This window comes from Ranitomeya variabilis, chromosome 1 (assembly GCF_051348905.1).
Source record: "Ranitomeya variabilis isolate aRanVar5 chromosome 1, aRanVar5.hap1, whole genome shotgun sequence".
Classification (NCBI taxonomy): Eukaryota; Metazoa; Chordata; class Amphibia; order Anura; family Dendrobatidae; genus Ranitomeya; species Ranitomeya variabilis.
The window spans coordinates 1,107,015,355-1,107,030,343 of NC_135232.1; positions in this window are offsets into that span (position 1 = coordinate 1,107,015,355).

Consider the following 14,989-nt stretch of genomic DNA (forward strand, 5'->3'; position numbering starts at 1 on the left):
CTTCCTGCTCTCACTGACTGCCGGCCGTACAGTGAGAAGTGAGAGCACAGCAGTGACGTCACTGCTGCGCTCTGCTCTCACTGTACGGCCGGATCTCAGTCAGAGCAGGAAGCGGACGGCAAGGGACCTGGACACCGAAAGGCGAGTATGTACTGTTTGGTTTTTTTGGTAACCAGGGTAAACATCGGGTTACTAAGCGCGGCCCTGCGCTTAGTAACCCGATGTTTACCCTGGTTACCCGGGTGCTGCAGGGGGACTTCGGCATCGTTGAAGACAGTTTCAAAGATGCCGAAGTCGTTCCCCTGATCGTTGGTCGCTGGAGAGAGCGGTCTGTGTGACAGCTCCCCAGCGACCACACAGCGACTTACCAACGATCACGGCCAGGTCGTATCGCTGGTCGTGATCGTTGGTAAATCGCTTAGTGAGACGGGGCCTTTAGTCAACAGCTGCAGAGTATTGACTTTCACGGACCTTAGAAACTGATTCTATTAACTACTGCTGGGTTACAAAGGAGATAAAGTACAGGCCCTCCCTGGTATATTGTACGAGCATATTGAGCTAAAGAGGACCTTTCACCAAATTTTTCATGTTGAACTGGACACACCATGTAATAGTGGATGCAGAGTGGAATAAAACACTTTTTAAAAAAAAAAAAAAGTTGCATCCTTTGCGAGGTATATTGACAACCAAATATGACACCTTTATAAGCTAACTATAGTTTAAGTCCAAGTGGGTGTTGGTACATAGTTTTCACTGGGGGGACATGTACATTTACCCTCCTGTATGATGCTGGCCAATCATAAGCAGTCAACAACATAGAAGTGCAAAAAATCCTGTGATGTCATCAGGGTCATGACCAGAGTCCACAGGTCCCATCAGCCCGTCCCGTCAATAGCTCCTCACTTCTGTGTTGTGTAGTATATCTTTAGTGCTTATGTAAGCTGCACGTTACAGTTGTCAGGACTTGTGGACTCTGGTCTTGTGACCCTGATGACATCACTTCTGTACTGCTGTCTGCTTATGATTGGTCAGTGTCACAAGATGCAGAAGTGCACGCCCCAGTAAAAACGACATAACACCCGCTTGGACTTAAATTTAGTTAGGTAATTTTTTGTGCCAAATATTTGATTGTTAATATCTGCGCAACGGAGAGGTAAAATTAAAGCGAAAAATACACCTTTTTATTACACTGTGCAGCCACTATTACAAGATGTCCAATTAAGTGTGAAAATGTTGAAGGATGCTCATTATTTTTTTTTTTTTATTAGATTGTGCAGTATTAACACCCCCCCCCCCCCCTCCAAAAAAAAAAAAAAAGTAAATAAATATCAGTAGGGGTGAACTGCCGAACATTAGCCATGGACACTGCATGAATTCTGGATAAAATAAATTCTGTGCAACCCCTCAAATTTTTGCCTGGAGTGTGACTTAAAATCAAAAAGTTTGTACCAAACTGATGGTCATTTCTTATGTTTAGACTTTTTTTTTCTATCTGCCTTGTACACTGCTTATATCATGTTGGCCTTCTTGTCTGACACAATTTACCAGTATTAGGAAAGTTTAATAAACTCTCACAAGTGTTAGAAGCCTTTGCAAAAAAAAAAATGTATTGTTTCCTGTAGCCAAAGTTTTGGGAAATGATTATGAAAACTAATGCTGAGAAAAGTATGAAACGTCCAGGAAAACAATTCTCATTCCAGCTGCCTTTTTCTGGTATGGGATAAATAAGGAAGGTGGGCAATAAACTGGAAAAAAAGCCTTTTAGATCATTTAGAATCTTGTTTCTTCCAGTTGTTACTTTTTGCAGCATTATAAATCAAAGCTGCCTTTCATTTAGGACTGCAATGTCCAACTGAAGGAATAATATACAGAATTGTATTATTAAATTACTTTACCATTTGAAGGGCTTATCCACTTTCAGGAAAGTGAGCCCCAAACTGTTAAATGCCTAAAGTAAAAAACTTAATGGGTCTTGCCCTCTCTGGGTCCAACCCTGGCTCCCTATGACTGGTAGAGTGGTGTTGTGTGCTATCGACTTGATGTTACTGCTGCAGCCAAAATGTTGATATGGAATTATTGGTCCTAAAGAGGATGAAACATGCTTAATTTATTTTAGGTATTTTGCAGAGTCTGGGGCCTGAAAGTGGACAATTCCCTTTTCTGACCATTAAATCGATCTGTCAATGCATTTTTGTATTATAAATTACATTCATCATTAGATATTAGACCCAATGAGGCTGGTGTATTTCACTATCAATGTATACTCCAGTCCTGCCTGATACCAAAATAAGGATTCTTTGAGTCCAGACTACGAAAATTCTCATTTTATTATTCTGATTAAACAACCATTTTTTTCAAAGCAAATACACGGGCATTGTCAAGTCTAAGATCTATTAAATCACTTATGCCGTTATTATTGTTAAATCTGGTGACATCTGCTTTAAAAACGTGTTTCTTTTCCTCTCCTACCACCAAAATGGATAGTTTAAGAATAAAGGGTCTTGTACCCAATGACCATTTCTAGTATTGCAACTCATTATGGTATTTGAGTGATGCCCAGACATCACGCATGACAGTGGTATATAACTAGAGATGTGTGAACCAAACTCAAAAGTTCGGGGTACGTACTGGACAGTTAGTGTCCGATTCTAAACACCGAACATTGACTTTTTAAGGAAGTCCATTGCAATGTTTGGAGTTCCGGGGGAAGTCTGTTCCCGAAAGAGATTTTTTTCCAGATCCAAAGTTCACATCTCCTTTTGTTTTCAATGGGTTTCAAGTTCTGTTACCCTAACTAAACTTTGAACTAAAGTTCGGGTCAGGCACCAGAACCCGAGTTTCCACTATATATAACCCATCAGTGTTTACTAATGTTGAGTATGGAATTCTGCTAGGAAAACATGTTTCCATCTTTTATGGCTTCCTTCAAAGGTAGTAGACCAATGTATCATCTCTAATAGGAAACTTCAGGAGCAAAGACATGGGAATGTAGTTCAGTTGTCGGGATTACTTATCCTAAAGTCTAAATAATTAGATCATCTAAATACGGTGTTAAAGACCTTCAATAAAGCCATGCATGGTGCCGTCTAAAATGATGCGGGTAAATGAGCAAGTCTACTTTTGTAAATACTTGTGTTCTCCATGAACAATTCTGAAACATCTTTTTCTAGAAGTCTTCGTTATGCGATTCCTGTTATTTCTCCTGTAAATATGACTACTTGATAACTTAGTGTCAACATTCATTTACAAACTGAAGATCTTCTTTAGAAATCCACAGGTTATAGTAATTTGGGGCTCTCAAGATGAGCTGGTGAATCAATCCCAATCTCCGACAAAATCTATAGAGTTTAGTCCAGTTTATTTGCTAGATGAGGAGTAACTTTTTTCTACTTTTTCCATCAGTTTTACATCGGTTTCCATTAGTTTAATTGTTCTAGACATGTCTTAAAAACTAAAGTAAACATGGGGCTCATGACCCCGGTTTTTGAAGAAAGTGCCATTTAAAATGCAAAACTTTCAGGCAAATTGGGGAAAATAACCCTTTTTTTTTTCTTTTTGGAGTTTTGTTTTACTTGTTCAAAATTGAACGTTAACAAAAGTTTTAGACATTCTTGGTTTTATTAAATGGATACTGAGATGAGCAAGCTTCCTAATGTGTCGACTCACATGTATCAAACCTGTTGAATAATAAAAAAAAAAAGAGGTTATGAATAATAATTCTTCCATCAGGGATCAGCTTTCATGTAACCCACTCTGGGGGAAAAAAGGAGTGCTGCACTGTGAGTGGCTACTGTGATCAATAAATCAATTAGTTATGAAAAGTGTGGCCAAATTAAAATAATTAAATTCTGAGGGTTATTTTTTCTTTAACTTATAAGATTAACAGTTTTGCACAAGTCATGTTAAATGGGTATTTTTCCATGGAAAATATTACTTTGTAAAATAAAACTTAAAATAAAAAAAGTTTCTTTTTTTAATTCTGTTTTTAACATGTTACTACAAATTGTTTATTGCATCTGTGACGATACGTTACATATGAATAGTATTCTTGACACGAACCCTATGAATCAGAACATGAAACAGATCACAATATAATTGTGTAACTTGTTTTGGAAAGTTAAATGTATAGAAAGTCTGACAAACTTAAATATGCCTAAAACTGGTTAGATTATCTGAAATTTACCATATATATTTTATTTAACCCTTTTTTGCAATTTCCGTACTTTGAATTTTTATTATTTAAATCAGAGAGATATATCACACAAAATAGTTAAGTAACATTTCCCACATGTCTACCTTACATCAGCACAATTAGAAAAAAAATTCTTGGAAGTTAAAAGGGTTAAAGGTTTATCAGCAATTTCTCTTTTTTACAACAAGATTTACAAAACCATTTTTTTAATTTTTTTTTTTTAAGGACAACATCACATTTCAAGTGACTTTGAGGAGTCTATATGATAAAACATACCCAAAAGTAACACAATTCTTAAAACTGCACCCCTCAAGGTGCTCAAAACCACATTTAAGAAGTTTATTAACCCTTCAGGAGTTTTACAGGAATTAATGAAATGCGAAAACAAAAATGAACATTTCGCTTTTTTTCACTAAAATGTAACTTTAGCCTCAATTTTTTTTTTATTTTCATAAGGGTCACAATGAACCCCAAAGTTTGTAGTGCAATTTCTCCTGAATATGCCATGTATGTGCGAAAAAAAACATTGTTTAGGCACATGACAGACCTCAGAAGGGATGAAGCTCCGTTGGACTTTTTGAATGTAAAATTATCTGGAATTGAGATCGGATGCCATGTCTTGTTTGGAGAGCCCCTGATGTGCCTAAACAGTGGAAACCCCCCACAAGTGACCCCTTTTTTTTAAACTAGACCCCTCAAGGAACTTATCTAGATGTGTGGAGAGCACTTTGAACCCCCAAGTGCTTCACAGAAAACTATAACGTTGACTTGTGGAAATAAGAAAAAACTTTTTTCCACAAAAGTTTTTAGCCCCAAAAAATTATTTTAATTAGATTAACAGGAGAAAATAGACCTCAAATTGTGTTGTGCAAATGCTCCTGAATATGCGGATACCCCATATGTGAGAAAAAAACTACTGTTTGGGAGCACGTCAGAGCTTGAAATGGAAGGAGTGATGTATTGGAATGCAGAATGATGGAATAATCTGCTGGCATCATGTCGCATTTGCAGAGCCCCTGCTGCGCCTTAACAGTGGAAATGCCCCACAAGTGACCCAATTTTGTAACTGATCTACTGTTTCCCGGTATGTGAATATTAGAATGTATTGGCATACCCAAGTTGTGTAGTGTGCATCAGGTTGGCATACAAGAGTTGTGTAGTGTACGTCAGATTGGCATACGTAAATTGTCAGAAATTAATTTAGTAGTCCACGGATGTGTGTTACAGTCTGAAGCATCCTTTCATGCACAGACCAGGTTTGTCATAAACAAAGATAGTGAGGAAACACTTCGCTAACAAATGAATTCAAGTCTCCAGGTCCAGATGAATTACACCCCAGAGTACTGAAGGAGATAGTAGAAGAAATCTTTGAACCACTCTCCATAATCTTTGAAAATTCTTGGAGAACAGGAGAAGACTGGAGAAGAGCAAATGTTCCTATCTTCAAAAAGGGGAAGAAGGTGGACTCAGTGAACTATAGTCCAGTGAGTCTGACATCTATACCAGGAAAGATCTTTGAACAAATTATTAAACAACATGTATGTGAGTACCTGGATAAGAATGAAGTGATTAACCAGAGTCAGCATGGGTTTGTAACTAATAAGTCATGTCTGACTAACTTAATTTTCTTCTATGACAGAATCACTGGGTGGGTCAGGGAAATGCTGTAGATATAGTATATCTTGACTTCAGCAAAGCATTTGACAAATTATCTCACACAATCCTTATTGAAAAAATGACTAAGTATGGAATGGAAGAAGCAAATGTTAGGTGGATTCATAACTGGCTTAGTGATTGGACCCAAAGAGTGGTCGTAAATGGCTGCACATCCAGTTGGAAGAATGTCTCAAGTGTGGTACCACAGGGTTCTGTCCTGGGCCCTGTATTGTTCAACATCTTTATCAATGATTTAGATGAAGGAATAGAGGGTACACTGATTAAATTTGCTGATGACACAAAGCTAGGAGGGATAGATAAAGATTCAAAGAAGAGGCAGCACTCCATTCCTTCAGTAAGAAAGTGGAAAATTTAATCAACCCACATGCCTGGGTGACATTTCGGCTCCATATGAGCCTTTCTCAAGCCTTGAGAAAGGCTCATATGGAGCTGAAATGTGGAGTTTTTTCCACATGGACACACCAGATGTCCAGCTGGGCACTGTATTATTTCAAGAGGTGAACAGGGAAGAACACCCCATAATGTATCTGAGTCGGAAGTTGTCAACCTGTGAGAAGAATTACTCCATAGTGGAGAAAGAATGTCTGTCCATCAAGTGGGTTTTACACACTCTAAGATACTACCTCTTAGGGCTCTTTTCCATTTGCGAGAAACACGTCCATGTCTCGCATGTGAAAACCAAGCTATGGTGCTGGCACTTTGGAGCGGAGCATGCAGCTCCATGTGTTGCTATGCGGTTGCACGCTCCGCTCTGGAGTGCGGGCGCCAGAGCTTGGTTTTCACATGCGAGACAAGGACGTGTTTCTCGCAAATGGAAAAGAGCCCTTAGGCAGGAAGTTCAGACTAGTTTCAGACCATGCCCCAGTGAAGTGGATGAGGGAGAAGAAAGGGAACAATGCTCGAGTGACTAGGTGGTTCCTAGCACTTCCGGATATTAACTTCCATGTGGATCATAGGCCACGGCATGACATTGCTGACCCTCTGTCGAGAGTCCACTGTTTGTTGGCAGAAGGTGCCAAGCCCATCCCCCCGGCTTTGGGCAGAGGGAATGTAAGATGGCCGTTGGATGGGTCCTTGAGAGGAGATGTGTCATCGCGGTTATTAACTGTTGATGTGAGTTTGGAAGCATGCTCCATCACATATAGTGCTGAGAGAGTTCTTAGGCCATTCCAGGGCTGGGTTTTACAAGCAGTCATAAGAGCTGGGTGGGAATGACTGCTCATTTATCCCTAACCTAGGGGCGTGGTTTGGCAGATAAAATGGGCACAGAGTGTCTCATTCAGTGTCTGGACCTGGAGACATGTGGATCTCCAGTGTGTTGATCTATGCTAAGACTTAAAGAACCAGACACTATCCTAAGGAGGCGGACCCGCTGAATTGTATGGACTTTTTACTTGTGTGTTTTCACCTTGGGCCTGAAAAGGCTGTTTGTTGTTTGCAATCCTGAGCAGTTTATGAACTGTAAATGAAACTTGCCTGAACATTTCAGCAATACCACTTCCTGTGCCTACCTCACCCACAGCTGAGTGAGTACAAAACTCTACATAGTCTAATATATCAGTTATCTAAGAAAAACTAATAAACTGACCAAGCTCTGATTTGAAGAAAAACTGATGCACTGACCAAACTATTGACTCCTTGATAAAAAAAAATACAGATGAAGCTCAATGATTTTTGCATACGAGAAGTATTGTATGTCTGAATGAACCCTAACTGTTCAGACGTGGGACATATCTTACAGTTTAAACATAGAGGACTGGATTTATACGTGGTATGTTACAGTTTGGCCATAGAGGACTGGATTTAATTGTGGGACTTTGAACCTGCATCCAGGTCAGTGGTACATGGCGGCAAAAGAGAAATCCCACAAATCTCTTACCTTCCTGTGTTCCTGATACAGGGCTGGCTCGACCTCAACTGCCTGACATGAAGCATAGATGGATGATATCGTGCCGGCCCTGTCTTTTCAAAACGTGCACCAGGGACATCGGAAGGTGAGAGAATTAAGAGGCTCATCTAGCTGCTAGGTAGCATTGATCTGGATGAGTCCCGTGAAACAATTTGCTCATCTCTATTTTATGACTGTTTTATAAAGACTAGTGTTGAGCATTCCGATACCGCAAGTATCGGGTATCGGCCGATACTTGCGGGTATCGGAATTCCGATACCGAGATCCGATACTTTTGTGGTATCGGGTATCGGTATCGAAACAACATTAATGTGTAAAAGAAAGAATTAAAATAAAAAATATTGCTATACTCACCTCTCCAACGCAGCCTGGACCTCACCGAGGGAACCGGCAGCATTCTTTGCTTAAAATGCACGCGTTTACTTCCTTCCGTGACGTCACGGCTTGTGATTGGTCGCGTGCCGCCCATGTGGCCGCGAAGCGACCAATCACAGCAAGCCGTGACGTAATTTTCAGGTCCTGAATGCCTAATTCTAGGCATTCAGGATTTTAAAATTACGTTCCGGCTTGTGATTGGTCGCGTCGCGGTCACATGGGCGGCACGCAACCAATCACAAGCCGGGACGTAATTTTAAAATGCGCGCGTTTCCTGCCTCCCGTGACGTCCTGGCTTGTGATTGGTCGCGTCGCCCATGTGACCGCGACGCGACCAATCACAAGCCGGAACGTAATTTTAAAATCCTGAATGCCTAGAATTAGGCATTCAAGACCTGAAAATTACGTCACGGCTTGCTGTGATTGGTCGCGTCGCGGCCACATGGGCGGCACGCAACCAATCACAAGCCGGGACGTAATTTTAAAATGCGCGCGTTTCCTGCCTCCCGTGACGTCACGGCTTGTGATTGGTCGCGTCGCCCATGTGACCGCGACGTGACCAATCACAAGCCGGGACGTAATTTTAAAATCCTGAATGCCTAGAATTAGGCATTCAGGACCTGAAAATTACGTCACGGCTTGCTGTGATTGGTCGCGTCGCGGCCACATGGGCGGCACGCAACCAATCACAAGCCGGGATGTAATTTTAAAATGCGCGCGTTTCCTGCCTCCCGTGACGTCACGGCTTGTGATTGGTCGCGTCGCCCATGTGACCGCGACGCGACCAATCACAAGCCGGGACGTAATTTTAAAATCCTGAATGCCTAGAATTAGGCATTCAGGACCTGAAAATTACGTCACGGCTTGCTGTGATTGGTCGCGTCGCGGCCACATGGGCGGCACGCAACCAATCACAAGCCGGGACGTAATTTTAAAATGCGCGCGTTTCCTGCCTCCCGTGACGTCCTGGCTTGTGATTGGTCGCGTCGCCCATGTGACCGCGACGCGACCAATCACAAGCCGGAACGTAATTTTAAAATCCTGAATGCCTAGAATTAGGCATTCAAGACCTGAAAATTACGTCACGGCTTGCTGTGATTGGTCGCGTCGCGGCCACATGGGCGGCACGCAACCAATCACAAGCCGGGACGTAATTTTAAAATGCGCGCGTTTCCTGCCTCCCGTGACGTCACGGCTTGTGATTGGTCGCGTCGCCCATGTGACCGCGACGCGACCAATCACAAGCCGGGACGTAATTTTAAAATCCTGAATGCCTAGAATTAGGCATTCAGGACCTGAAAATTACGTCACGGCTTGCTGTGATTGGTCGCGTCGCGGCCACATGGGCGGCACGCAACCAATCACAAGCCGGGATGTAATTTTAAAATGCGCGCGTTTCCTGCCTCCCGTGATGTCACGGCTTGTGATTGGTCGCGTCGCCCATGTGGCCGCGACGCGACCAATCACAAGCCGGGACGTAATTTTAAAATGCGCGCGTTTCCTGCCTCCCGTGACGTCACGGCTTGTGATTGGTCGCGTCGCCCATGTGACCGCGACGCGACCAATCACAAGCCGGGACGTAATTTTAAAATCCTGAATGCCTAGAATTAGGCATTCAGGACCTGAAAATTACGTCACGGCTTGCTGTGATTGGTCGCGTCACGGCCACATGGGCGGCACGCGACCAATCACAAGCCGTGACGTCACGGAAGGAAGTAAACGCGCGCATTTTAAGCAAAGAACGCTGCCGGTTCCCTCCGTGAGGTCCAGGCTGCGTCGGAGAGGTGAGTATAGCAATATTTTTTATTTTAATTCTTTCTTTTACACATTAATATGGATCCCAGGGCCTGAAGGAGAGTTTCCTCTCCTTCAGACCCTGGGAACCATCAGGGATACCGTCCGATACTTGAGTCCCATTGACTTGTATTGGTATCGGGTATCGGTATCGGATTAGATCCGACACTTTGCCGGTATCGGCCGATACTTTCCGATACCGATACTTTCAAGTATCGGACAGTATCGCTCAACACTAATAAAGACTTTTTTTTTACAGAAATAAATCCTAAGGGACTAATCGTCCCAGAAATAAATGAATATATATATATATATATATATATATATATATATATAATATTTTTTTTTCTAGTAATTACATTTGTTTTTCATTTATATGATGGGCCAGTACAGATATTTTTCTAATGATCATTTTATACCTGGACCTGAGTGTAGATGAAAGTAGGTCTCATAACTACAAATGATAATTTTATATAAAGGATTTTATTTTTTTTTTTGCCTCATGAGGCTTTTTTTTCCCTTAGATCTTCATATCAATTTAGATCTTATGTTGAATTTGAAGGACTTCGTCTTCGTCGTCTTTCACCATCTAAAACCGTAAATCTATAAAAAAAAAAAGTTTTCGATCCCTTCTTAGTAAGAAAAAAAACTGAACACAACGTGTCCGCATACTGTATGGGTCTAAAGGTACCGTCACATTAAGCGACGCTGCAGGGATATAGACAACGATGCCGATCGCTGCAGCGTCGCTGTTTCATCGTGTGGTCGCTGGAGGGCTGTCACACAGACAGCTCTCCAGCGACCAACGATGCCGAAGTCCCCGGGTAACCAGGGTAAACATCGGGTTAGTAAGCGCAGGGCCGCACTTAGTAACCCGATGTTTACCCTGGTTACCAGTGTAAATGTAAAAAACAAACAAACACTACATACTTACATTCCGGTGTCTGTCGGGTCCCCCGGCGTTCTGCTTCCCTGCACTGTAAGCGCCGGCCGTAAAGCAGAGCGGTGACGTCACCGCTGTGCCCTGCTTTATGGCCAGCCGGCGCTGACACAATGCAGGGAAGCAGAACGCCGGGGGACCCGACAGACACCGGAATGTAAGTATGTAGTGTTTTTTTTTTTTTTACATTTACACTGGTAACCAGGGTAAACATTGGGTTACTAAGCGCGGCCCTGTGCTTAGTAACCCGATGTTTACCCTGGTTACCAGTGAAGACCGCTGAATCCGCGTCACACACGCCGACTCAGCGATGTCAGCGGGAGATCCAGCGACGAAATAAGGGGCTGGCCTTCTAGCTCCGACCAACGATGGCACAGCAGGATCCTGATCGCTGCTGTGTGTCAAACACAACGATATCGCTATCCAGGACGCTGCAACGTCACGGATCGCTAGCGATATCGTTGTTAAGTTGTTCAGTGTGAAGGTACCTTAAGGGTATGTGCACACGTTGCGGATTTCTTGCAGAAAATTCCTGAAGAAAACCGGAAATTTTCTGCAAGAAATCCGCATTTTTTTTTTGCGTTTTTTTTCCGTTTTTTTCGCGTTTTTTTAGCATTCTGCAAGCGTAATTAGCTTGCAGAATGCTAAAGTTTTCCAAGCGATCTGTAGCATCGCTTGGAAAACTGACTGACAGGTTGGTCACACTTGTCAAACATAGCGTTTGACAAGTGTGACCAACTTTTTACTATAGATGCAGCTTATGCAGCATCTATAGTAAAAGATAGAATGTTTAAAAATAATAAAAAAAATAAAAAAATGCTTATACTCACCCAGACATCTCCTCAGCGGCCGTCCGGCTCCTCTTCTAGCTGGTCTGTGCGCACAGGACCTCCCGTGACGTCACGGTCACGTGAGCGGTCACATGACCGCTCACGACCAATCACAGGACAGTGACGTCATTCGGCGAGGTCCTTCAGCGCACACCAGCTACAGGAACCGAACGGCAGCGTGCGAGAAGGCGGGAATACATCGAGGGTGAGTATAGGACTGTTTATTATTTTATTTCTTATTTTTTGACCACTTATATGGTGCCCAGTGCGTGGAGGAGAGTCTCCTCTCCTCCACCCTGGGTACCAACCGCATATAATCTGCTTACTTCCCGCATGGTGTGCACAGCCCCGTGCGGGAAGTAAGCAGATCAATGGACCCCTAGGTGTGCGGAATCCCTGCAATTCCGCATTTTTAATGAACATGTTGCTTTTTTTTCCGCTATGCGATTTTTTCGCGGAAAAAATCGCAACATTTGCACAAAAAATGCGGAATACCCTGTAAATAATAGGAGGCTTATGTAAGCGGTTTTTTTCGCGTTTTTATCACGTTTTTATAGCGAAAAAACGCGAAAAAAACGCTAACAATCCTGAACGTGTGCACATGGCCTAACAGTAGCAGGAAATCTAGTTTGCTATGTAGAGAGGATTTGACTTCTGTTTTTTTGACCCTGAAAGAATCAAAAGTCAACAAATGCCAGTCTGCATACAAAAAGGAACTAGCCTCACAGCAACATGTGAACATTAACTCTCTGCGTCCTGGAAGCTAGATCTCGAGCTTTTTAAGATTTTGGTTTAAATCTTTTCTGCAGATCTGTTCCCTCCTAAATTTTGTAACTTAACCCCTTAGTGACAGAGCCAATTTGGTACTTAATGACCGAGCCAATTTTTACAATTCTGACCAGTGTCACTTTAAGAGGTTATAACTCTGGAACGCTTTATCGGATCCCACTGATTCTGAGATTGTTTTTTCGTGACATATTGTACTTCAAGTTAGTGGTAACATTTCTTCGATATTACTTGCGATTATTTATGAAAAAAATGGAAATATGGCGAAAATTTTTAAAATTTTGCAATTTTCAAACTTTGTATTTTTATGCCCTTAAATCAGAGAGATATGTCACAAAAAATAGTTAATAAATAACATTTCCCACATGTCTACTTTACATTAGCACAATTTTGGAAACAATTTTTTTTTTTGTTAGGGAGTTATAAGGGTTAAAAGTTGACCAGCAATTTCTCATTTTTACAACACCATTTTTTTTAGGGACCACATCTCATTTGAAGTCATTTTGAGGGGTCTATATGATAGAAAATAACCAAGTGTGACACCATTCTAAAAACTGCACCCCTCAAGCTGCTCAAAACCACATTCAAGAAGTTTATTAACCCTTTACGTACTTCTCAGGAACTGAAACAATGTGGAAGAAAAAAATGAACATTTAACTTTTTTTTGCAAACATTTTACTTCAGAACCATTTTTTTTAATTTTCACAAGTGTAAAAACAGAAATTTAACCACAAATTTTGTTGTGCAATTTTTCCTGAGTACGCCGATACCCCATATGTGGAGGTAAACCACTGTTTGGGCGCACCGCAGAGCTTGGAAGTGAAGGAGCACCGTTTGACTGTTTCAATGCAGAATTGGCTGGAATTGAGATCAGACGCCATGTCGCGTTTCGGGAGCCCCTAATGTGCCTAAACAGTGGAAACCCCCCACAAGTGATACCATTTTGGAAACTAGACCCCTTAAGGAACTTATCTAGATGTGTGGTGAGCACTTTGAACCCCCAAGTGCTTCACAGAAGTTTATAACGTAAAGCCGTGAAAATAAAAAATCACATTTTTTCTACAAAAATGATCTTTTTGCCCCCAAATTTTTATTTTCACAAGGGTAACAGGAGAAATTAGACGACAAAAGTTGTTGTGCAATTTCTCCTGAGTACGTCAATACCACATATGTGGGGGTAAACCACTGTTTGGGCGCACTGCAGAGCTTGGAAGAGAAGGAGTGTCGTTTTACTTTTTCAATGTAGAATTGGCTGGAATTGAGATCGGACGCCATGTCACGTTTGGGGAGCCGCTGATGTGCCTAAACAGTGGAGACCCCCCACAAATGACACCATTTTGGAAACTAGACCCCTTAAGGAACTTATCTAGATGTGTGGTGAGCACTTTAAACCCCCAGGTGCTTCACAGAAGTTTATAACGTAGAGCCGTGAAAATAAAAAAAATCGCATTTTTTCTACAAAAATGATTTTTTGCCTCCAAATTTTTATTTTACCAAGGGTAACAGGAGAAAATGGACACCAGAAGTTGTTGTACAATTTGTCTTGAGTACGCCGACATCCCGTATGTGGGGGTAAACCACTGTTTGGGTGCATGGCTGAGCTCGGAAGCAAAGGAGCGCCATTTGACTTTTCAATGCAAAATTGACTGGAATTGAGATCGGACGCCATGTCGCGTTTGGAGAGCCCCTGATGTGCCTAAACAGTAGAAACCTGTTATGACCCCAGTGGACAGGGTCTCAGAGGAACGTGTAAGTCTGCAAGATACAAAAATCCAGCTCATAGGGCTGTGGTAACTGGGTTGACCAAATAGCTACTCCTAACGCCAACACTAGAAGTAGCCGGGGATCATGCCTACGGTGATCGCTAGATGACTCGCGCCAGCCGGAGAATCTAACTACCCCTAGGAGAAGAAAACAAAGACCTCTCTTGCCTCCAGAGAAAGGGACCCCAAAGCAAGATACAAGCCCCCCACAAATAATAACGGTGAGGTAAGAGGAAATGACAAACACAGAAATGAACCAGGTTCAGCAAAGAGAGGCCAGCTTACTAATAGCAGAATATAGCAAGATAACTTATCTGGTCAACAAAAACCCTATAAAAATCCACGCTGGAGATTCAAGAACCCCCGAACCGTCTAACGGTCCAGGGGGAGAACACCAGCCCCCTAGAGCTTCCAGCAAAGGTCAGGATACAGATAGGAACAAGCTGGACAAAAATACCAAACAAAACAAAAGCAAAAAGCAAAGAAGCAGACTTAGCTTGAAAAACAGGAACCAGGATCAGAGGACAAGAGCACAACAGATTAGCTCTGATTTCAACGATGCCAGGCATTGAACTGAAGGTCCAGGGAGCTTATATAGCAACGCCCCTGAACTAACGGCCCAGGTGAGGATATAGGAAAAGACAGACGCTCCAGAGTCAAATCACTAATGACCACTAGAGGGAGCAAAAAGCAAAATCACAACAGTACCCCCCCCTTAGTGAG